The sequence below is a fragment of the Zingiber officinale genome, chromosome 4B (assembly GCF_018446385.1).
Source record: "Zingiber officinale cultivar Zhangliang chromosome 4B, Zo_v1.1, whole genome shotgun sequence".
NCBI classification, from domain to species: Eukaryota; Viridiplantae; Streptophyta; class Magnoliopsida; order Zingiberales; family Zingiberaceae; genus Zingiber; species Zingiber officinale.
The window spans coordinates 131,924,188-131,950,745 of record NC_055993.1 but is presented as its reverse complement, the minus strand read 5'-3'; the positions used below and the strand labels follow the sequence as shown (position 1 = coordinate 131,950,745).

The window sequence follows — 26,558 nt, the reverse complement described above, 5'->3', positions numbered from 1 at the left end:
ATCGCTAATACAATGGATCTATATTTTTAAAAAAATAAAAGTACGGATCTACATTATTAAAAAAATAAAAGTAAAATTTTTTTAGACAGTTATTATTTAAAAAAAAAACAAATTGTAATTTAGGGGGCTTCTATTGGGTGAAATCCGTACAGGACGAGGGTTGGGATTGCGGAAGTACCCACCAATTCAATAAAATCCGGACTATCCATGATCTGCGATCTGCCTGTTCTAGCCGAGGGTAGATCCTCTGGACCGCTTTTTGCGGTCCAGAGGATGATCCTTAAGTATGTATTGATGGAATACATGATCCCTATTTATAAAATAGGTGGGGATCATTCATTCCCATCAATACATGCTTAGGAATCATCTTCTGGATTACAAAAAGCGATCCAGAGGATCCGGACTCGTTCTGACATGCATCAAACAAGGGTATCAAACCCCCTTGTGTTCTCGTGTATCTCGACGTCAGCATTTGTCGCCAAGTCTACTTTAAATCTTAGATCAGTCTATTCTGCTCTGCATCAATTCGTTTCTCGTCAGCCGTTTCACGGAGACTGGAAGGTATGCCGCTCGATCCAGACGCGGTAATTTTTTGTTTTGTTAGGTTCGAATGATTGAAGTTTTGATTTGTAGATTCAAATGATCATTTCTTTTCCAAGGCGAATTAATTTGATGGGAAGATTTTCATGTTTGTATGAACTTATTTGATCATTATGGAGGCTAGGAAAATCTTGTATTCTACATTTTTTTAAAAGAAAATTTATGATTTTAGATTTTCAGCAATTGGTGGGATTTCTTTTCCTTCAAATGAATTTAGTCTGTCTTTCTTTCAAATTACTAATTTAGTCTGCCTTCCTCTTAATTCATTTTGGAACTGCTAGAGATGTTGTTGTCGCATCTTCAACTTGCAAAAAATGGAGAAAAGCCTTCCAGAAGCATCTTCATACGCTTTCCTTAAAGATCCGATTATTGGCCCAGCAATATTACTACTAGTAAGCTAGAGGTACACCGATCATATTCCAAACGGAGGGATTGCAGTGTCTTTCAATTCATGTGGACAGTGCTCATGAGTTTGCAGCTGCTTCAATCATTGCTTGGCTTATGCACACCAGAGAAATATTGCGGAGTTTATCCTACAATGTTGGAACAACTCCATATGTGAATGTTCTGGAGAAATGTTGTCGGCAGAATTTGGAGGCTTTAGATCTAAATCATAAGGCTATAATCAGAGTTGCACCAAGTTATCAGAGGTTTACTTGTCTTAAATCCCTCTCCTTAAGGCATGTTAGTATTTCTTCCTTGAATCCGAGTTTATTCTTAGCTGTCTGTCCGAGAATAGAGTCCTTGACTCTTGATGCCATAGAAATTCTCACTTCAGGTTCTCAATCTTTAATTGAGCTAAGCAGTCCTATCTTGAAATGCATATTTGCAAAGTTAGTAGTTGTTGATAAGATAATTTTGATGGCAGATAATCTTGAGAGTTTACACTTAAGTGCCTTGAACCTTAATTTTTTTGAGCTGATTAGCAAAAATACTCTTAAGCATATGAAGATCAAAGATTGTCAAGGTCACTGATTTGGATATCAGTGAGAACATAAACCATTTGATGGATGCCGATGTAAGTAACTTCATGATAGTGTTGCCCAAATTTTACCAAATGATCTCCAAAGCATCTAAACGGAGAAGGTTGAGGCCATGGGGAGTAGTGCTTGATGATGAGTATAAGCTCATTGATCCTGAATATATCGCTAGAACTTAAACATCTAGCATTGAATTATGAAATTAGAGATGGGTTGCTACATCATAATGAGCTACAAGACTTATTGACACTAGAGAATGTTGTGTTAAGACACTCCGGCGAGCAGGGGGAGGGGGGATGGGATGATTAACTCCAATCGTTCTTCGATGATGAGTTACAACGGAAAACATTCGAAGCAATGCTAATACCCAGATTTACTTGGTATCCACCTCAACAAGATAACTAATCCCAGAATTCATACAGAGTACATTCTCCATTATGAAAATACTCTTTCTCGGAAATACTCTGGAGGTGGAGAAAACTCATACAAGCTCTCACCAAGAAAATACAACAAGGAAATGAATAAACAGTATAATGAACACCTTGTTTGATCTCAATTTATAGATGTCTAACTCAGAAATACAACAGCACTTTGCCTTGAATCTTCCAAGAACAGGAGGTGAAGAGTGGAGAAGTAGAGCTACGTTTGAATCTCGTCAAATGCCTTTATATGTCGCGATCTAGAGTTCCCAATCGATTGGTCTTACCTCCTATCAATTGCCACGTTAGATCCGAGTGATTTCAGTCGTCCAAACCTCGCAACGACTCACTTTTACGTCTCCCAATTGATTACCTGATCGATTTATCACTTCTAGATCAATTACCCAATCGATCAAGAATGCCTCTGTGTTCTCGCAAAAACTCCTCTCAATCGATTGCCCAATCGATTACTCGACTTTTATCAATCACCTGATTGATTCAGAAGCCTATTGTTCGCTTTGTGAACTTCTCTCAATCAATTGAAGTACTTTTCCAATTGATTCAGTATAGAAAACACGGTGCTTTGCGAAATCCCCCTTCAATTGATTACTTAATCAATTGACTTCAGGTGATTGCGCGTCGCGCAAAGATGTGCTCAATTGATCAGACGCAGCTCTAAATCGATTACTTGATCGATTGTCCAATCCTAACTGTTCCTGCAGATTGCACTAACAGTCTAGTTTTGATATATGACAAATAGATTAAAGTTAGATCGATTGTTTGTCTAACGTTTCTACCAAGTGTACAGGAGTTGACTGGTCTGAATGACCTGTCACCAGGCTGAAATCTAGCTAGGACCGGGGGCCCGATAACTGGTGGGAAATCTAGCTAGGTCTGCGGGGCCTGATAGCTAGTGCGAAGTCCAGATAGGTCCGCAAGGCCCGATATTTGGTGGGAAGTCTGGTTGGGTCCGCGGGAGCTGACAACCAGTCAAAGTCCAGTTGGGTCTGCGGACCTGATAATTGACGGGGAGACCTGGTGGGTGCAAGTCGAGTGACTGCAAGTGGCAAGTAAAGGTAAGCAACTGAAGGAGAGATCCAGTGAGGACGCGTTCCCCGTTGAGGGAACTGTAACGTCGGTCCAGCTTAGGTCTATTTGGGAAACCTAAGCTGAGACCTTAACTGGATCCTAGTCTCAGGGAGACAGAATCTAATTACTACTCATAATCTATTATGTTGTGCTAACTCTGTTTTGCATGGTCAAATATATTTTTTTGATTGTCTGGATTAACCTTTTCTTGCAGGTGGAAAGGATGAAGAAAAGGGGTCCGAGCGCTCGGACCAGGCTCGCCTGGGCAAGGCCATGGGCGCCCAAGCGGTCCGGGTGCCCGGACTTGATCCAGGCGTCTAAACTCGAAAATTGATCCACAAGCTTATGTGGAGTGCGTCGATTGGCCGAGCCAAATGGTCCAGGCGCCCAAAGGGGTTCCAGGTGCATGGAATGTGTTGGTGCAACCTTAGGTCAAGGTTGACCTGGTTGACCCGACTCGAGTTGACGTGACTCGAGTTGTATTTTGATGTTTGACTTGGGAAGATTGTTGATGCAACCTTAGGTCAAGATTGACCTAGTTAAGTTGTATGTTGATGTTTGACGAAAAGAGAGTTCTATTCTTGATGTGGGACAAGAATAGATGGTTGGGAGATTATTGGTGCAACCGTAGGTCAAGGTTGACCTGGTTGACCTGATTCGGGAAAAGTCCAAGTATGGAGACTTGGCACTGGAAAAGTCCAAGTATGGAGACTTGGCACGCGAAAAGTCCAAGTATGGAGACTTGGCACTCGGAAAGTCCAAACAGGGAGTTTGGCACGGGGAAAAGTCCTGGTGAGTGAAGCCAGGCAGTCGGGAAATCCTGGTGAGTGAATCCAGGTAAAAATCCTAGTGAGTGAAGCTAGGTGAAGGTGAAAGTCCTGGTGAGTGAAGCCAGGCATTCGGGAAAATCCTGGTGAGTGAAGCCAGGTGAAAATCCTAGTGAGTGAAGCTAGGTGAATGAGAAAGTCCTAACTGGGATGTTAGGCAGTGTGGAAATCCTGGTGAGTGAAGCCAGGTGAAAATCCTAGTGAGTGAAGCTAGGTGAAAGGTGAAAGTCCTGGTGAGTGAAGCCAGGCAGTTGTGGAAATCCTGGTGAGTGAAGCCAGGTGAAAACCCTAGTGAGTGAAGCTAGGTGAAAGTCCTGGTGAGTGAAGCCGGGCAAGGGAAAATCCAGATGGATCAAGGGTGATCGGACATCTGGTGTTGAGAAGTCCAAGTGAGTGAAGCTTGGCATGTGGAGTCGGAGAGGGCTCGGTAGCTCGTTCTCCGAACTAGGTTAGAGGGCACTCTAAAGCAGGAGATGGATCGGTGCAGTGACCGATCCGGTGATCTCGTTGCCCGATCGGTGCGGTGACCGATCGAATCGATCGATGGCTCGCGGATTGCAATCTGATCGGTCCGGAGACCGATCGGCAACTACTGAACGTAACCGTGATCGGTCGGCGGACCGATCCACCCGGTCGACCGATCAGGTGCATATATCGCGGATGGGAGGAGCTCGATCGGTCTATGGACCGATCGGATTCGATCGCGATACCTGATCGGTCTAGGGACCGATCGGCAAAAGCCTCATGCGCCTAGGCTGATCGGTCTGCAGACCGATCGGGGTTCTAGCCGTTGCGACGCAACGGCTAGTTTCTTCGCTTATAAAGGGGCTGAGGGCTTCTATAGGGCTTCTTCTTCTTCTTTCTGGAAGTACTCTTCTGCCTGAAGCTTTTACTTCTTCTTCCTGCTGAGCTTTGTTGAGCTCGTTGGGTGCTAAAGCTTCGCGTGAGCTTCTTCCCGTTGCTGGTTTTCTAGCTAGGCTTGGATCCGAGAAGCTGCTGCTTCACCAGGGTTCCTGCTGGCTTCAAGAAGGCAAGCAAGTGTTGTTTACATTTCTGTTCTTGTTTTCTTGTTCCTATTTGTACTTCTATTGCTGTTGCAAAGATTGTGGTGAGGTTTCTCCACCCACAAGGAGTATCTATTAGCCGGGTTTCCGGGGACTCATCCACCGACGGATTGATAGGCTTCGTCCACCTTACGGACACGCCGAGGAGTAGGAGTTCATCTCCGAACCTCGTTATATGGTTTGTCTTTCTTCTCCTGTTTTCTTTCTGCATCTATTTTTCCGTTGCGCTAACCCTAGTTTGTAGAAAGAAACGAGCGATTGGGGTCGGCTATTCACACCCCCCCTCTCTAGCCGAGTACGAAGGGATCCTAACAGAATGGACCTATTTAAATGTCTTCGACCCGGAGCTTCAGAACAACAACTGCAATGACTTTCTCTTCTGCTCGGTGCTCCGAAAAAGCTCTTGCGACGCTGTGAAGTTCCTCCGACAACCGATGATTAAGATTCTTTTCTTTTTATTGTCGGTAACACTATTTTATAGTTCTTGTACTTGAAATTTGTAATAATTTCTAACTATTAGTGGATTGCCCAACGAAAGCACTCGACGAGTGCGGGCCTTGGAGTAGGAGTCGTCGAAGGCTCTAAATTAAGTAAAAATTTGGTCGTGCATGTTAGCATTGCTTCTTATTCTTCCGTTGCGTATCTATTTTTAACCGAATTTTCGACGATCGCTATTCATCCCCCCCCCCTCTAGCGTTCTTTCCGATCCTACATTAACTTGCTTAACCCAAGTCTAGGGTTCCCTTGCCCAATCTCTAGTCAATCGTAACTTGTTGGGACTTCTCCACCAAGTGTCTAGTCAACCTTTTGACCTACTTGGACTTTGTCAACTTTTCATTGTACTGCCGATCACTAAGTGTGGTCCTCTTTGACCCACTTAGATTTTTCTCTTGACTAATTGTAGTTAGAATTTAACCTTACCAACACGTTGTCCCCCTTGACCCATTTGGACTTCCATTTGCTTAACTGCAGTTAGGGTTTTCCTTTGCCAACATGCGGTTCTCCTTGACTCACTTGGACTTTCTTTTGTCTAACCGCAGTTAGGACTTTTCTTGCCGCGTGCAGTCTTTCTTAACCCACTTGGACTTTTTTTGCCAACATATGGTCCTCCTTGACCCACTTGGATTTTCCTTGCCAATGTGTGGTTCTCCCTAACCTATTTGGACTTTTCTTTGTCAACGTGTGGTGCTTCTTGACCCACTTGGATTTTTCTTTGCCTAACCACAGTTAGGGCTTTCCTTTGCCAACGTGCGGTCCTCCTTGACTTATTTGGATTTTCCCTTTGCCTAACCCTTGAGTTAAAACTTACCTTGTTAACCTTTGAGTTAGGATTTTACAATTGCCTAACCCCTAGTTAGGACTTTACCATTATCTAACTCCTAGTTAGGATTTTACCAATCAAATATCGATCTTCTATGACCTACTTGACTTTTTTCTCATATGTTTCACAATATATTATTTATAATATATTATTCAAATATCAAAACTCAAGCTCGACTTCATTCGAACTTGGTCAAATTTAAAGAAATTAGTCGTCCACGATGTACCTTGAATAATTTGGTGATATTATAGAATTGTTTTTTCTGAAAATGCACTATGGGCTTAGCGTTATGGATGTGGTGCATACTTATTTGTTAGTAAAAATATTAAACAAGTCTTATACTTATTTGCTTATAGTATGATTTAGGGCTTGAAATTTTGACTCAAAAGTTTGGGCATAAAATCTTAGTCAAAAATATATTTTTAAATAATCGTTCACGTGTTGCTCGACGCTAAATGTGCACAGATCGCATGCTATGTCAACAAAAAATGAGAAACAAAAGCTGAAAAAAATGAAAATTTTGATTGATTTTTAGTTTTTTTTTGTTACTTAGGAAAGTCTAAGGGAAATTTTGAAATAAAAAAAAACTGAGAAAAAAATATCAAAAACATTAAAATAGTAAAGAAAGGATTTCTTCTTTTTTGTTGAGAATCATTTTTATATCATTTTGACGGCTAACTTTATCAATTACAAATCATACCGATATATACCGAATATAACAATATTTTTCAATTATATATAGTACTAAAATATTGAATAATTTTGATATCAACGTTTGATAAATCACTTTTGTCGTGATACGATTACAATTTAAATTAATATTGAACCGATCTATAGTAATGTAGTATAGAGTAAGGGTTGTCTCTAACAAGAAATAAAATTTGTATCCCATAAATTTTTGGATTGAATTATTTATAAATGGCTGGGGGTTTTTGATATTTTAAATTATTAACAATTGTAATTAAAGAAACAAATAAACACAGAACATTCTCTTAACAAAAATTACATAACCTACACTACCAATGCAAGCCTATATAAAAGAGATCTAAAGGAAAACAAATAATTAAACTTAACCCTAACTACTGTGGAGACAGAAAACAAGCAATCAATCCTAAACAAAGCATGCAGACATGCAGCAATTAAACGTCTAAACTAACATTTCACATTCAATACTAACAGAATTTAACCAAAGTTGAATTGAACATTCGAATCTTTATGCTACAAACCAAATGAAAGGCAATTAAAACCAAGAATGCTCACAACACAAGCTAGGGCAACCCCAAGTTAGTTGAGATTGGAGAAGATGATTGAGTGATGATGACGATCTGTGGAAACTCCAATGAGAGTAAAATTGATGACGGAATGGATGGAGAAAATGTGTTAATAGGATATATTGAAGGCGTAGGGAAATCCCTTACGTCTTCTACAGCTCCAGTGAGGATGAATTTAGCTTGGCGACAGTGATGATGGTGGAGGTGCAATGTGGATGTCGTCAGTTGGAAATAGGATGTGGAGGTTTGGGATCGGGATTTGGAGGAGAGAGCCACTTTCTTCTTCTTCGGAGATCAAATCTAAGTTGCGGTGGTGAAGGAAAAATATGAATGGTCGATGACGGATTGTGGAAGAATATGCTTGGATTGCGTTGATAGATGGAAGATGGATGGACGATCGCCAGAGAAAGGGAATCCCCTTGACCTCGTGTTGATCAGAATTTAGTGAAGGAGGGAACCCCTTTCTTCTCCGGCAATCAAATTTCGATGGTCAAAGTGAAGTTGCGATGGTGAAGGAGGAAGATGGATGGTTGGCGGTGTATTGTGGAAGAATAAGTTTTATGGATTGTGTTGGTGGATTGAAGGTGGATGGATGATCGCCATAGGAAGGAAATTTCCTTGACCTCGTGTTGATCAGCATTAGTGGAGGAGATCGAGTGGAGTTGGCTGCTAGTGAAGGATTGAAGCCCCCAAGAAGAAGACAGGCATATGTTAGTTTGATCATCCCAAATCTATATCAATGGTTGTGAACTCTCCAAATCCTATCCAATGGTAGAGAATGTCTTCAAATCTAATCCAAGGCTCAGATTTAGATCAAAGGTCCTTATTTACTCTCTCTTAAATATGGACAACTCATATCTTTATGGATGATTCAGTTCGCTCCTTATCTTGGATGAATAATCTAAATTGCTTCATATTAGTTCTCCTCATTTAAACCTAGCTTTTGAACTCAAATTGGTGTGATTTAACTCGAGCCCCTGACCCTTAATTACTTACAAAGAGAATATTCAAATATTTAGATAAAATACTATAAATATGAGATAATTTACATCAAACCCCAAAAATGAATCCATCCTATAAGTGACTCATGCGAATTAAAGTCAAGAGAATCCAAAACTCATATAGAGAAGCCTAAATCTCGCATCAAAACTGTAGGTTAAGTAAAAAATTTAATCATACTGAAAATTTAGTATACTAAAATTTTAATAATTAAAATTTCAATACTGTATTAATATATATTTTTTAAATATAGAAATTTTTGGTAGGATAGTGATCCTGTATGAGAAGCTTGACAAAATAGAAAGCTGGGAGAAAACCTCACCGCTGATGAAGAATAATATCTGTGGAATACCGATCCGAGAAACCCAAAGCGGATCCAGGAGAATGAATCCATAGGACGCCGTCCTCGTACTAAGATCCAAAGAAGAAAGGAAAGCTCCCGTGAAAAATGCCAAGATCTGGAACTACGATGACTTCCTACGCACCAGAGAACCGCCAACACTATCGTCAGTGACCTAAGACCGGGGTGGGAATCCCTGGCTAGGCCCTCCGACGCTCAAGTTAGTGATCTCTCTTGGTATGGAAAAGCAAAAAGGAAGAAGATGAACAGTAACAGAAATTAGGATTTGTAATGGATAGCTGTGGGTGTGGTGAGCGTGAGCATACCTAGCTAACGGAGAGGATTCCCCTTTTTATACCACTTCATATAATCTCCGTAGTCATGAAATGGACCTCGGTTTGTTAGAGCTTGTTATGCAATGACGTAAGTCATGTACTTGCAGAAAATAACTTTTTAAGGAATCTTTTTTGTACCCCAGATATATCTTCTTTGTCGCCTAGTGCCGGTAGAAAAGTCTAGAAACATTCTTCCCGCCAAATTAGCAAACCTGTTATACAATCACATACTACAGATATATTTATAAATATTCTCGAAATATTTGTTACCCTGGCCGATATTAGCTTATATTTTCTTAAACATGTTATCCCGGCCGGTATTGACTTATACTTCCTTAAACATGTTACCTCGACCGATATTGGCCTATATTTCCTTAAGTCTGTTATCCCGGCCGATATTGGCCTATATTTTCTTAAGCATGTTATTCCGGCCGGTATTGACTTATATTTCTTTAAGCATGTTATCCCGACCGATATTGACCTATACTTCCTTAAGCATGTTACCCCGACCGATATTGACCTATATTTTCTTAAGCATGTTATCCCGGTCGGTATTGTCTTATATTTCTTTAAGCTTGTTATCCCGGTCGATATTGGCCTATATTTCTTTAAGTCTGTTATCCCGGTCGATATCGGCCTATATTTTCTTAAGCCTATTATCCCGGTCGGTGTTGGCCTATATTTTCTTAAACATGTTATCCTGACCGATATTGACTTATACTTCCTTAAACATGTTACCCCGGCCGATATTGGCCTATATTTCCTTAAGCCTGTTATCCCAACCGATATTGGCCTATATTTTCTTAAGCATGTTATCCCGGCCGGTATTGATTTATATTTCTTTAAGTATGTTATCCCGACCAGTATTCACACCTGTTTGATTCTGCTATCTTTTTTTCCCTCTTCCCCGGAGACCTACTAAACCTAACCCATATAAGATAGGATATACCATCTTAGAATGCAACAGTCATTTTTTCATTTAATATTTTTTTACCTTGATTCCTATTTTCTACAAGCATTGTACTATATGTTTGAATTTTGATTACGTGATTTTTTATTGAAAAGTTTCAATCTATAGAATAATTTCTTTTGAAAATAAACTCTGGTTAGTGCTAAAATTATTTAGGGTTAACGGCCTCCTCTTAAATTACAAAGATGCTCAAAGAGTTACAATTTTTTAATGCAAATTTTATCTTTATTAATGTGATTCTCTCTTAGTGTTCCAATGTAAGACATTGATTCTAACAATTATTTAATTTAGAAAACTCAAATGTTAAGTTTGATCTCAATTATGTTTTGATCTCATAATTCTAACTCTATGCTCTCATTTCTAAGTATATCCTAATTCTAAAAATCATGGCTTAATTAGAAAGACACTTTAAACAGTAAACATCTCCTTAATTTTAAATTCTAAGTAGAAAAAAATGTTTTTAACCATTTTCATTATCATCTATTTTAATAAAAGTTAGACCTATAAAAATATTTTTGGTACTACTATTGATATTTTAATTTTGTTTAGAAACATTGTGGAATTTTTAACCCTTCACGTTGTATTACATGTCTCATTTATTTTCTATAATATGCAATTTTCACTTATTTTCTATATTATGTATTTTTTAAATGTTCAAATTAATAGTATATATCAAAATATATACCATAAATTCTAAATTTTAAATATAATTTAAGTAAAAATGTTAAATGGTACATTCTTATGATCCTATGCTATGATTATATGATATGTTCTATTTGTTGGTTGCTACTCGGAAAACCTATAGGTTCCACTGTACAAAAATTTTGTACAAAGGTCTGAACCTTTTCCTAGCTACCATGTGTTCTTTTAAATTAAATTTTGGATCGCCTGCGGAACTTAACACGTTTGATCCAAAACTTAATCTATTTGTTCTTTTAGGTTTTGACTTGGATCTCCTGCGGAACTTAACACGTTCGACCCAAGTCTCCTTAAGTTATTAATTCCATTAAATATTAATTTCCATAATTGGTTCCCAGTACTGACGTGGCGAGGCACATGGCCTTCTTGGATATGGGAGCAACCACCACCGACTAGACAAAACCTTTTATAGAAAGCTAATATTTAATTTCCTAAAATAACTTTAGGTTAACCGAAAAGAACAATCAAATCACAAGGAAAAAGAAAACAAAAGAACACAACATCGAAAAACATATTCGAAATACTAGAATCGCATGCCTCTTGTATTTGGTATAATTTCCAAAAATAACTAGTATGATGCGGAAATAAAAATTACTAGTTATACCTTTTGGAAAGACCTCTTGGTCTTCTACCGTATTCCTCTTCTAACCTCGGACGTTGTGTGGGCAACGATCTTCCGAGATGAGAAACCACCAAAGCACCTTCTCCTTTCTTCAAATTTCGGCCAAGCACAAAGCTTCCAAAAGATGAAGATCTTTTCCACCAACCAAGCTCCTAGGGATATAAGCTTTCTCTCCTTCTTCTTCAAGCTAGATCCGGCCACCAATTAAAACTCCATGAGCATGAAGAGGTTCGGCCACAAAGAGAAGAAGAAGAGAAGAAGGAAGGGCCGGCCACACCATCAAGGAAAAGAGGGAGAAAAATAGAATAGAGTCGTTCACCATGAAGCCTTCTCTACCCCCTCTTTTATAATCCTTGGTTTTGGCAAATAAGGAAATTTAATTAAAAACTTCCTTAATTATTTTGCCATGAAAAAGAAAATTTTATTTAATTAAAAATAATTTCCTTTTTACAAATACAATGGCCGGCCACACCATTCCACAAATCAAGGAAATTTTAATTCACACAAGAATTAAAACTTCCTAATTTGCTTTCGGAAATTTATAAAAATTTCTCAAATAATTTTTCCCTTCATGGTGGTTAATAAAAAGGAAATTTTATAAATTAAAATATTTCTTTTAAACATGTGGATAAAAAGAAAGTTATCTCTAAAAATTAAAATCTCTTTTAATCTACAAATAAGGAAAGATATCAAATCTTTTCTTAATCTTTTGTAGAAACTTATAAAAGAGAATATTTAATTTTAAACTCTCTTTTAAATCATGAACATGATTAAAATTGAAAGTTTTCTTAAAATTTAAAATACTCCTTTAATTAACAAATAAGGAAAGATTTCAAATTTTAAACTCTCTTTTAAACATGTAGATGATTTACAAATAAGGAAAGTTTTTACCAAAAATTAAAACCATCCTTTTAATCTACAAATAAGGAAAGAGATTAATCTCTTCTCTTAATCTTTTGTAGAAAGTTATAAAAGGAAATTTTTAATTTTTAAACTCTCTTTTAAAATCATGATATCCACATAAGAAATAATTTTAATAAAAATCCTTTTAATATTCTAGTGGTCGGCCACCTAAGCTTGGGACCCAAGCTTTGGCCCACCTACATGGCTCATCCACTTGGACTTGGCCGGCCCTAGCTTGGGTTCCAAGCTAGCTTGGCCAGCCCCATTGGATGGGTAAGAAGGTGGGTATGCGGTGGGTATAAATCTCTATATACTAGAGGCTACGATAGGGACCGAGAGGAGGAATTGGTTTTGGTCTCCCGATGAAATTAAGCATCCCGTGTTCGCCCCGAACACACAACTTAATTTCATCAATAATAATTCATTCCACTAAAGAACTATTATTGAACTACCGCACCAATCCCAAATTACATTTTGGGCTCCTTCTTATTATGAGTGTGTTAGTCTCCCTGTGTTTAAGATAACAAATGTCCACTAATTAAGTAAGTTCGACAACTCACTTAATTAATATCTAGCTCCAAGAGTAGTACCACTCAACTTCATCGTCATGTCGGACTAAGTCCACTGCAGGGTTTAACATGACAATCCTTATGAGCTCCTCTTGGGGACATTCTCAACCTAGATCACTAGGACGTTTCCTTCTATAATCAACAACACACACTATAAGTGATATCATTTCCCAACTTATCGGGCTTATTGATTCATCGAACTAAATCTCACCCATTGATAAATTAAAGAAATAAATATCAAATATATGTGCTTGTTATTATATTAGGATTAAGAGCACACACTTCCATAATAACTGAGATCTTTGTTTCTTTATAAAGTCAGTATAAAAGAAATGACCTCTAATGGTCCTACTCAATACACTCTAAGTGTACTAGTGTAATTATATAGTTAAGATAAACTAATACATAATTACACTACGACCTTCCAATGGTTTGTTCCTTTCCATTTTAGTCGTGAGCTACTGTTTATAATTTATAAGGAAACCGATAACATGATCTTCTGTGTGTGACACCACACACCATGTTATCTACAATATAAATTAATTGAACAACTACATTTATCATAAATGTAGACATTTGACCAATGTGATTCTTATTTCTAGATAAATGTTTATACCAAAAGCTAGGCTTTTAGTATACACTCTAACACTATTGACTTTTTTTTTTTTATGTTCTTAAAAAAGATTTCAATCCAGACCACATTGACTTCAAGGGTTTTACTGAGAACTTGTACTTCTTTTTTGCCCATCATTCTCCTTACTTGATAGTGCAACTATTGATAAGCCACAACTCTCATTCTATTTGTATATACTAATTCTTTATTGCTTCCGGCTTATGTTCCCTAAATATGGATGGTATATTGTATAGTATCAAAAAAAATTATATTATATTGTATACTATATTAAAAAATTTGATATTTAAAAAATATATATTGATATCATATTAAATTTTTGATATGGTACAAATTTCATATAGTTTATACCAAAATTATTCAATATTTTGATATTTTTGTTATACTAAAATTATAAAAGAAAAAATATATATATACCCAATCATGTCCACCAAAATTATTTTGTAAATCTCATACCGATACTGGAAATTTCAATATGAGAAGTAGTCTTTGATGACAAGTACAAGGTCATTGATCCTGCTTCATTTCCGAACCATAAACATCTAACATTGAGCTCTGAAATTAGATATGTGCATACCATAATGGGCTGCAAGACTTCTGGAGAATGTGCATTAGAACTAGGATGGATTGTTATAAGTGAGAACTTTGGGCATTAGATTTTTGGGATGGTTGAAAGATGTCTACATATGAAGAAATTAGTCATCCATAATGCACTTTCGGAGAAGAAAATGCATGAAGAGCGACAAACATTGGTCATTATTAGCTCATTTTTTGTTGCTCTCATGAGAAAATATATTCATATTGATGTCCAATTTGTGGATGAATGATTAGCTGCAAGTGAGCAAGACATTGCTCTCATAAAATTTTTATTGGTGTATCCATGGAAGTGAATCAGATAGGAGGCACAAAAAACATCATTTTGTATGCTCATTTCTCCTTTCTCTTGGACATAAAATACAAAAATATCATTGAGTTTAGCTGAATGCAACCATCACTTTTTCATTCTTTGATTCCTATTTTCTACTAAAATACATGGATTTTTTTTTTTTTTAAAGTTTCATTGCATATGAATAATTTGGTGATATTCTAGAATACTTTCATCTGAAAATGCACTATAATCCTAGTGTCATTGATGTCATTTAATGTGCATATTCTACTTGTCTTTTTTTCTATTTATCTTTTTAGTAAAAATATTAAAATAATTATTTTAGCTTGGATGCTTATTTCAATTAAGCTTTAGTGTTAAAATTATTTGTAAGTATCCCGTGGTAGTTTTGATATGATCAACTAAGTCAAATTAAGTCCTATTATGTTTTGGTATCTTGTGCCTGAGTGTACAGGAACTTAGGAGTACAGAAGGTCGAGCGAAAGACGCAGCTAGTGAGAAGGACGACACTGTTAGATTATATAATTAATTAGAATTATTTGTTTATAGCCTTGAGGACAATTTAGTCTTTTACCTTCTCAGTTAAGGTTTGTTTAGATTTTTTCTTTAGATTTTTTCTTGTAATTAACTATATAAGGCATTGTACTCTTTATCTTTTGATTCATACATATAAAGATGACTACTCTTTTTCTTTGGCGTTAATTTCTACATGGTATCAGAGCCTTTATTTCTATCTTTTTGATAATTTGATTGAATCATTGTTAATTCGATCTACAATTTTCGCGGATCGTACAGTTTTGATTGGGTTCCTTTTGTTTTCGCAATACTTGGTTTTGTTTGGTGTTTTCGCAATACTCGTAGAGAAGAACGACGTCTTGTCCAGTTCTTGATGGCTCTTCGCGATGACTTTGAAGGATTGCGTGGAACAATTTTACATCGTAGTCCTCTCCCTTCTGTTGATTCAGTAGTACATGAATTGCTAGCTGAGGAGATTCGCCTTAAGTCCCAGGTTGATAAGAAGACTATTGCGTCATCTACGCCATCAGTTTTTGCAACACCACAACGATCTATGCCACATAATCAAAGTAGGTCGACTTCGAAGGTTTCTATTGATGAGTGTGCCTATTGCAAAGAAAAAGGACATTGGAAGTCTCAATGTCCATTACTATTGAACAAAGGTAAACAACATCAGCAGCAAAGATCTCAGTCCCCACCATTGCAACATCAGAATGCTTCGTGGAAATCTAGTAATCAACCACAGTCTGGTAATGCAGTGGCTGCCCCCTCTTTAGATCCGCATATGCTTGAGCAGTTTCAACAATTCCTTGCTTCACAGCCCTCTGCCATGTCTGCTTCTTCTCATATAGGTTTGTCATCCTCTAGTGCATCAGGTATATCTTCCTCTTTATGGATCTTAGATTCTGGAGCCTCTCATCATATGTCACCTAACTTGTCATCTTTTATCTCCTTATCTTCTAATTCATCTGTATCAGTTATGACGGCTAATGGTACTCCGATGCCATTATTAGGTGTTGGTTCTGTTGTTACAACTTGCTTATCTCTTCCCGATGTCTATTTTATTCCTAGTCTTACACTTAATCTTGTTTCTGTTAGTCAATTGTCTGAGTCTGGATATTTAATCTCTTTTTCCTCATCCAATTGTTATGTGCAAGACCCGCAATCTCAGAAGGTGATTGGGATAGGCCGTAGGCAAGGGGGACTCTATGTTTTGGATAAGCTTCAAGTACCAGATGTTGCAGCTTCTAGTATCAATTTGTCATCTTTCCGATTGAGTCATTCTTCTTCTGATTTTTATTTGTGGCATACTCGTCTAGGTCATGTTTCAGCCTCTCGTTTACAATTTTTAGCTTCATCTGGAGTATTAGGAACTTTAAAAAGTCATGATATTTCAGATTGTAGTGGTTGTAAACTAGCAAAATTTTCTACACTATCTTTCAATAGAAGTCTATCTTTTTCTCCTAATCCTTTTGATCTTATTCATTCTGATGTATGGGGGCCTTCTCCTGTTACTACAAAAGGGGGATCAAGATATTATGTTTCTTTTATTGATGATTGCACTCGCTATACTTGGGTTTATCTTATGAAACACAGATCTGATGTAACGACCTGACTCCTAGGTACTAGGCTGTGAGCCGGATCGCTACATTAACTACTGAAGCTACTGTGCTGTACTGTGCGGAAACTGGGTAAAATAAAATTTCACTAACTGACTCTATTAAACTGACAACTGGTACACCCATGCTGTTATAAGGAAGGGTTCAAGACCTTTCCAGTTGGGGTATATGTGCTAAGGAGGATACTTGACCTCCCATCTGAGCTAGAACACAAAGCTGACTTCCCAGCTAGCTGCTGTTCGATCCACGGATCGATCAAACTTGCCACGATTTTGTGCTCTGCTGGATCGGTCTGCGGACCGATCCAGCAGAGGCTGGATCGGTCGGCAAGACCGATTCAGGTGTGTCTGGATCGGTCTGTAGACCGATCCAGGCACCTGGAGACGCTGGGATGCCTACTGTTCGATGCTGGGTCGGTCGGCTGACAGATCCAGGGAGATACAGTAGGCTACTGTATCCATCTGGATCGGTCGGCTGACCGATCCAGGAAAAGGAGTAGCACTGGATCGGTTTGCTGACCGATCCAGGTTCTGATAGTCTGAAACGAAATCAGAATTTCTGATTTCCAGCACTGATTCGTGCCAAAAATCACATACACAAGCTCTAGATACATGAAAAACACTCTAGCATGTAAATACTAACATTTTAAACATGATAAACTAAACAAGACATAGTTTACTAGGCTATAACACCTAGTAACAAGACTAAGTCATAAAACTAGACATGTTAAGTACTAAAACTGAAATAAAAGCGTATAGATCCCAAGGATCTTTATTCCAGACCCCTTGCACACACACATCATCGTAGCATCGCCCTCCAGCCTCCGCTAGTCCACTTTTCTTTTACCGGTATCTGCAGTATAAGAAAAGTAGCATCTGTAAGCTAAGAAGCTTAGTAAAAAACCATCTATCTCACAAAAACATGCAACGATGCAATTATGGTTTTAAAACATGCTGTTTGAAAACTGAACTGAGCATGGCAACATGGCATGGCATACAAACATGTACTGAACTGATCATGGCATACAAACAAGCTGAGCATAGCATACTGTATCTGAACTAAGCATAAATACTGAACTGGTCATGAACTCAAATCATGAAACTTAACTGAGATAATTAACTGAAACTGAAACTAAGTTAGTATTTTCATCACTGATTACATATTTGGAAAATTATATATAATAATAGATGAAAATACTAAACATGCTGCTGGGGCCCTGGCAACTGTATTTACTATGCGCGCATCCCTACGAGACCCGGGATTGCAAGTTCCGAATCCAGCAGGATTACTAGGTTATCTGAACCTAGGGACGACTGTGGGAGTCCAGCCCATGGATATCTGATCCAAGTACAGTGCCAACTGAATAAAAGTAAAATACTGAATACTGTTTTATTTTACTTTGCTGTTCTAGGTTATCTGAACCTAGAGCTAGGTTATCTAAACCTAGAAGCTACTGTGGGAGCCCACTCAATGGATATCTAATCCATATAGCTGTAATAACTGATAATAAGCTGAATAAAATATTTCTAATACATTTTACATGCTGTTAGGACGCCTACTGGTGCATCCTTCTGAACTGGGCATTCTACCGAATGCTTGGTGCGCACTAAAAGCACACCCTAAAAATGAAAACTGTAGAACTACTGAACTAACGCCAAAACTAACAAGCGAGAGCAATTATACTGCAGGTGAGGGGTTTCTTACCTCCTGTTCGTAATTTCTTACGATTCTATTCGCTAGGATTCTGGTGGAGATGATCTTCTCGACGATCCGCTCGCGTCTTCGCGTTCCTCTCGCGGAGAAGAACCTTTTTCGTGTTGGAGTCATCGCCGGAAGATGTTCCCTTGACCCTTGGCTTGGTGTGCCGTGCGTGAGGAAGAGGGGAAGAAGAAAGAAGCGGCGGTGGTGTTAGGAGGGTTTCGGTGGAGAAGGATGTGCCGAACCAAAATAATATAACCCAACCCCAACTTAAGTTTATATTTATATTAAGTGGGTAACTAGGCCCAACTCAAATATAAATATAAATGTTTCCCTTCTCTTTCACCACGGCCCTGCTGGGTTCAACTGGTTACTAGCATTATCCCTTAAACCATAGGTCTCGGGTTCGATTCCCGCCTAAGCTATTTTGCGACTTATTTGTTTTTGCTACTTCCGGTACTCCAAAAATTATGTAAAAATATCCTAAAAATATAGAGAAATCATAGGATATTTCTAAAATAAATTCGAGAATTTTTCGGGCTTTACAATCCCCCATACCTTATAAAAAGTTCGTCCCCGGACTTAAAACAATTCTGGGTACTTCTGTCTCATGCTGGCCTCTGTCTCCAAAGTCGCCCCTGCTGCTGTGTGATTTTGCCAGCTGACTTTGACCAATGGTACTTCCTTGTTCCGTAATTTCTTTACTGCTCGGTCTATTATCTGAATAGGCCGACTGTTATAGCTGAGATCATCACAGACCTGTACCAACTGGGGCTCAATCACCTGGGTGGCGTCTGGAATATGCTTCTTCAGCATGGAGACATGAAATACGTTGTGGACAGCTGACATCTCCTGAGGTAGCTCTAGCTCATATGCTACCTTGCCCACTCTCTTCGTGATAAGGTATGGTCCCATATATCTGGGAGCTAGCTTGCCCTTCTTCCCAAAACGCATGACTCCCTTCATGGGAGCTACTCTGAGGAAAACTGTATCCCCAACTGAAAACTCTAGGGGTCTGCGTCGTGTATCGGATAGCTCTTCCGACGGCTCTGGTTGTCTCTATCCTCTGGCGAATCTGTATGCTGTGGTATCGCTACTAGATCCGTCTCAAGCTAGTTCCTTCGCTCACCACTCTCATACCAGAAGGTGATCTGCACCTCCGCCCATAGAGTGCCTCATAAGGTGTCATGCCGATAGTGGCTCGATAACCATTGTTGTATGCAAATTCTGCTAGACTCGGATATTTGCACCAACTTCCTTGAAATCTAGGGCACAAGCCCGAGCATATATTCGAGTACTGATTTACTCCGTCTGACCATCCGTCTGAGGATGAAAGGTCTTGAATTTTAACCGGGTGCCCATAGTGGTACACACTTCCAGAAGTGTGATGTAAATCTGTTGTCTCTGTCTGATATAATGGTTCGTGGGACTCCATGTAGCCTGACAATCTCCTTGAGATACAACTGAGCTAGCTGCTCCATGGAATAGGATATTCTGATAGCTAAGAAGTGGGCCGATTTAGTCAACCTGTCGACTATTACCCAGATGGCATCAAAACCATTCGTGGTTCTGGGTAATCCCACTATGAAGTCCATAGAGATATCCTCCCACTTCCATTCTGGAATCTGGATCGGCTGCAGAACTCCTCCTGGTCGCTGATGTTCTGCCTTAACCCTCTGACAGGTTAGACAGATGCTGACGTATTTGGCGATATCTTGCTTCATCCCAGGCCACCAAAATCGTTTCTTTAGATCCTGATACATTTTGGTGGAACCAGGATGCATCGCATAGGGAGTCCTGTGAGCCTCGTCTAGAATCTATTTTCGTAGTTCCTCCTGATCTGGAACACAAAGTCTGTCACCACAGTACACTACCCCACTGGCGGACACTCTGAACTCTCCACTTTCTGATTCTACTAACCCTTGCTTGATTTTCTGGATTTCAGGATCCTGCTCCTGAGCTGTCTGGATATCATCAAGCAAGGTAGATGCTAAGGACATAGTGGAAAGCTGCCCGACTATAAACTCGAGACTAAAAGCTGTAATCTCCTTCCTTAGGGGTGGTGACATAGCTGCTAAAGATAATAAGGTAGCACTGGACTTCCTGCTGAGTGCGTCTGCTACTTTATTAGCTTTCCCTGGATGGTAGAGGATATCTATGTCATAATCCTTGACCAGCTCTAACCATCTGCGCTGTCGCATATTCAAATCCTTCTGAGTAAAGAAATACTTCAGACTTTGATGATCTGTATACACTCTGCACTGAGCTCCGTACAAATAATGTCTCCAAATCTTGAGAGCGAACACCACTGCTGCAAGCTCAAGGTCGTGAGTAGGATAGTTCCTCTCATAATCCTTGAGTTGTCTGGAGGCATAGGCGATCACCTTGCCCTGCTGCATCAGTACTGCTCCTAATCCCAATTTAGAGGCACCATCCTTGGAAATGATGTGACCTAGAAAGGCTACATGGTCTAGCCAAAATTCACATTTCGTGAATTTGGCGTACAGCTGGTTCTGCTGAAGGATCTGCAAAACTGTCTTCAGATGCTCTGCATGGTCCTCCTGAGTGCCTGAATAGATAAGAATGTCATCGATGAATACGATGACAAACTTGTCTAAGTATTCTCTGAATACCCTGTTCATGAGGTCCATGAAAGTAGCTGGAGCATTTGTCACGCCGAAAGGCATGACTACGAACTCATAATGTCCGTATCTGGTCCTGAAAGCTGTTTTAGGTATATCACCTTTCTTGACTCTAACCTGGTGATATCCTGATCTGAGGTCAATTTTAGAGAACACTGTGGCTCCCTTTAACTGGTCAAACAGGTCATCTATCCTGGGGAGAGGGTACATGTTTTTAATTGTGACCTGGTTCAAGGCACGGTAGTCTATGCATAGGCGCATGCTTCCATCCTTCTTCTTCACGAACAACACAGGTGCTCCCCATGGTGAGTGACTAGGGCGTATGAAACCCTTGTCAAGAAGCTCCTGTAATTGCTCCTGAAGTTCCTTCAGTTCTGCTGGAGCCATGCGGTACGGTGCCTTGGAAATTGGATTTGTGCCGGGAATGAGCTCTATCTCAAATTCAATCTCCCTGTCTGGTGCTAAGCCTGGTAGCTCTTCAGGGAAGACTGCTGGTAGTCACAAACGACTCGAACCTCTGATAGCTGTTGGTTCTTGTCCTAGCTGGTGTTGACTACATTTGCTAAAAATCCCATGCATCTTGAATCCGATAGCTGCTGTGCTTTCAATGCTGAGAGAAACTTCTTGGCTTTTCTCTTTGGTTTTCCCATGTACTCAAACTGTACTCCTGCTTCAGGTTGGAATATGACCTTCTGTTTACGGCACTCTATAGAAGCGCCGTATCTGATCAGAAAATCCATTCCAAGGATGACGTCGTAGTCAGTCATTTCTAGCACTATCGGATCACCAAAAGTTCTCTGTCTGCTATAATGGATAGCACTGCTCGGAGCCGTAGATGCCATAATGTCTCTCGAGGGTAGTGTTGTCAAGAACTTTGAGTACCTCTCGAGGTGTTGCTAATTTCTCGAAATGCCCTGGATACATAAGAGTGGGTTGCCCAGTATCGAATAAGGACAGTTGCATTTCTTTGTAAAATACCGATCTGACCTGTGACAACTGTCGAGGCATTTGCTACGTCCTCTGGTCGGTGAGAAAATTCGCATTCGTGATAGCCGTGGGGCTTCTAATGCCTGATCGATCGTGGACCATCTAAGGCGACATCGGTGTAGCTGCTTGGTGAAGCTCCATCTTGTATCGGTGAGGCCGAGGAAGACCTGTTCTTGTTCGAACCTGTTTAGCCATGTGTCCTTCCTGTCCACATTCAAAACAACCTCGCGTACCCTTGCGGCAAACTCCTGGATGATGTTTCCCACAAGTAGCACACTTGGGATGTCTGGAATGTTTTCCAGCTGGTCCTCCTTTTGGGTCACTGCTTGCCTTGCGTTTCCCCTTCCAGTTGGAGCTATGTCCCTGTTGTTTCTGCTGAGTACCTGAGCTAGCTTGTCCCTTGGGCTCTGTGGAAACCTGCTTCTGCTGGGTGATGCTGTGCTGATAGTGCTCGGTGATCAGAGCACTACTCACTAGCTCCTCTGTGGTTTGTGGCCTATGAACGCCACCAGCCACATTCATTGCGATCTCTGGTCTGAGCATCTTCAGCATCAACCGTACTCGTTCCTTCTCTGTGCTGACTAGTTCTGGACACAGACGGGCCAACCTGTTGAATTTCTTCACGGCTTCCTGAACTGATAGGTTGCCCTGACGAAATTCTGTAAACTCGTCATAGTGTCGGTTCGTGACTTGCATGTGAAAGAATTCCTCGAAGAATTCTTTCTCGAAGTTGACCCATGTCATCTGGTTTACTGGCCACTTCGATTTAATCCGCTCCCACCACATGCGTGCATCTCCTGTTAAACAAAAGGAGGCACACTTCACCTTTTCGTGCTCTGGCCAGTCTAGAAGCTCCATCGTGCTTTCCAGAGTTTTAAACCATGCTTGTGCATCCCATGGTTCGCTGGTGCCTGAGAAGTTCTCGGGCTTAATTCTCTGCCACTGGATAAGGTAAGCTTCTCTCTTAGCCTCTGCTACTGGGGCTACTGGGACTGGTACTGCAGGCTGAGCTGGTACAACCTCTGTGATTACTGAAGTCGTGAGGTTCGGTACTGGAGTGAATGGGGGAGTAGTCTGCTGGTTAGCCTTTAAGGAGGCTATCTCCTGCTGCTGTTCAGCTAACTGCTGCTGTAGCTGAGCCCACTGCCTGCCTCATGCTGGGGCTCAGCCGCTGATGCTTTCTTAGCTGGACGTCCTCGTACCATTTTCTAAATAGCAGAGAACACATATATATAACTAGGCTATCATGTTATAGTTAACTACTGGTAACATGTTAAATACTATCACTGTAAACATGAATTAATTAACTACCAACATGAGAGCAAACATGAAGCACATATAACTGATATGAAAGTTGAAAACAAAACTGAGTGAGAGATGTTCTTACTTGGAAGCTGTAGGCACAATGCTGATGTGTGTGTAGGAAGTAAGGAACTTGCTCTGATACCACTCTGTAACGACCCGACTCCTAGGTACTAGGCTGTGAGCCGGATCGCTACATTAACTACTGAAGCTACTGTGTTGTACTGTGCGGAAACTGGGTAAAATAAAATTTCACTAACTGACTCTATTAAACTGACAACTGGTACACCCATGCTGTTATAAGGAAGGGTTCAAGACCTTTCCGGTTGGGGTATATGTGCTAAGGAGGATAGTTGACCTCCCATCTGAGCTAGAACACAAAGCTGACTTCCCAGCTAGCTGCTGTTCGATCCACGGATCGATCAAACTTGCCGCGATTCTGTGCTCTGCTGGATCGGTCGGCAAGACCGATCCAGGCACCTGGAGACGCTGGGATGCCTACTGTTCGATGCTGGGTCGATCGGCTGACAGATCCAGGGAGATACAGTAGGCTACTGTATCCATCTGGATCGGTCGGCTGACCGATCCAGGAAAAGGAGTAGCACTAGATCGGTCTGCTGACCGATCCAGGTTCTGATAGTCTGAAACGAAATCATTTCTGATTTCCAGCACTGATTCGTGCCAAAAATCACATACACAAGCTCTAGATACATGAAAAACACTCTAGCATGTAAATACTAACATTCTAAACATGATAAACTAAACAAGACATAGTTTACTAGGCTATAACACCTAGTAACAAGACTAAGTCATAAAACTAGACATGTTAAGTACTAAAACTGAAATAAAAGCGTATAGATCCCAAGGATCTTTATTCCAGACCCCTTGCACACACACATCATCGTAGCATCGCCCTCCAGCCTCCGCTAGTCCACTTTTCTTTTACCGGTATCTGCAGTATAAGAAAAGTAGCATCTGTAAGCTAAGAAGCTTAGTAAAAAACCATCTATCTCACAAAAACATGCAACGATGCAATTATGGTTTTAAAACATGCTGTTTGAAAACTGAACTGAGCATGGCAACATGGCATGGCATACAAACATGTACTGAACTGATCATGGCATACAAACAAGCTGAGCATAGCATACTGTATCTGAACTAAGCATAAATACTGAACTGGTCATGCATATACATCTAACTGGTCATGAACTCAAATCATGAAACTTAACTGAGATAATTAACTGAAACTGAAACTAAGTTAGTGTTTCCATCACTGATTACATATTTGGAAAACTATATATAATAATAGATGAAAATACTAAACATGCTGCTGGGGCCCTGGCAACTGTACTCACTGTGCGCGCATCCCTACGAGACCCGGGATTGCAAGTTCCGAATCCAGCAGGGTTACTGGGTTATCTGAACCTAGGGACGACTGTGGGAGTCCAGCCCATAGATATCTGATCCAAGTACAGTGCCAACTGAATAAAAGTAAAATACTGAATACTGTTTTATTTTACTTTGCTGTTCTAGGTTATCTGAACCTAGAGCTAGGTTATCTGAACCTAGAGGCTACTGTGGGAGCCCACTCAATGGATATCTGATCCATATAGCTGTAATAACTGATAATAAGCTGAATAAAATGTTTCTAATACATTTTACATGCTGTTAGGACGCCTACTGGTGCATCCTTCTGAACTGGGCATTCTACCGAATGCTTGGTGCGCACTAAAAGCACACCCTAAAAATGAAAACTGTAGAACTACTGAACTAACGCCAAAACTAACAAGCGAGAGCAATTATACTGCAGGTGAGGGGTTTCTTACCTCCTGTTCGTAATTTCTTACGATTCTATTCGCTAGGATTCTGGTGGAGATGATCTTCTCGACGATCCGCTCGCGTCTTCGCGTTCCTCTCGCGGAGAAGAACCTTTTTCGTGTTGGAGTCGTCGCCGGAAGATGTTCCCTTGACCCTTGGCTTGGTGTGTCGTGCGTGAGGAAGAGGGGAAGAAGAAAGAAGCGGTGGTGGTGTTAGGAGGGTGATCCGGCAGTAGACCAAGGGTAGGCTGATTAAGCGAGCCGAGCAGCTGGGTAGGTCCGAGCGGAGCTAGAGTTAACCCATTCATGGGCTCAAGTTTCCGACGCCAGGACAAGGAGATTGAAGAGCCGAGCGGGAGTACGCTCGGCAGAAGCATAAGGGCCGAGCGGGAGTCCGCTCGGCAGAAATAGGGGCGAGGGTGAAAAGGTGGCCGAGCGGCTCATGCGCTCGGCCCAGGATCTGGGATATTAGCAGGAGCATGTCTGATGATTAGGCCGTACACAAAATCGCGAGATGGAGGATCTCACCGTCACATCATGGGAAGGTGGGTGCAGTAACAGTATGGTCTCAAGACGTTTCCCTGACAGATCCATATTCGGGCATGGTCCTTCTGATAAACCCATACTTGAGCATGGTCAAAGGCATGTGGTTGATTTGACCGGAGCATTCAGGTCTCCTCCAGAGGTTTATATAAGGCCTCCATTTCTTCACCGGAGGTATGCGAAACCTTAATTTGAGAGCCACCTCTTTGTTATCCCTCGCCTGACTTGAGCGTCGGAGGACCGTCGCCGGGACACCCCTCCCGGCTCGGTTTTGTTGCAGGTTCACCGGAGCATTCGAGGATTCCACAGGAAGCGCCACGTGCCCAGCGTCCCTTGACTCCTGATTTGGACAGGATCAAATTGGCGCCGTCTGTGGGAACGCTCCTGCATCCGATCGGAAACAATGGATGAGGCTGGATGACAACCCGTGGTGACGCTTTCAACCGAAGAACTCGAAGCTCTGGTCGAGATGAGGGCTGCCAAACTAGCGGAGCAAAGACAAAAAGCAACAGCCGAGCGGCCGGAACAACAAGCGACATCTGCGTCCGGTGGCCGAGCGGAAGCACCTCAAGCCACCGTCGCATTCCATCGGGCCTTATTTCGCACCCCTGAAGCAGCACCAGCTCGAAGAGATAGAGGCTCCTCTTCAGACGAAATGCCAAGGCGGGATGACAGAAAAGGGAAAGCCCCCCGGACGGACTCATCTCCCGAGCGGACCAACCGCCAATTTTCGGAGGCCATTCTGCGAGATCCTCTGCCCAAGCACTACGTACCCCCTACGATCGGCGAGTATAATGGAACAACGGACCCGGATGATCATTTGGGTAAGTTTGATAATACCGCCACGCTCCACCAATACACTGATGGAGTGAAGTGCCGAGTCTTCCTTACCACGCTCTCGGGATCGGC

At 40.7% G+C, this 26,558-nt stretch overlaps 1 pseudogene; it reads left to right on the top strand.

The window, feature by feature from the left end:
- The first annotated feature begins 414 nt into the window (after nucleotides 1-414).
- On the top strand, nucleotides 415-14,466 carry LOC121978706 (annotated as a pseudogene).
- The last annotated feature ends 12,092 nt before the right edge of the window (nucleotides 14,467-26,558 follow it).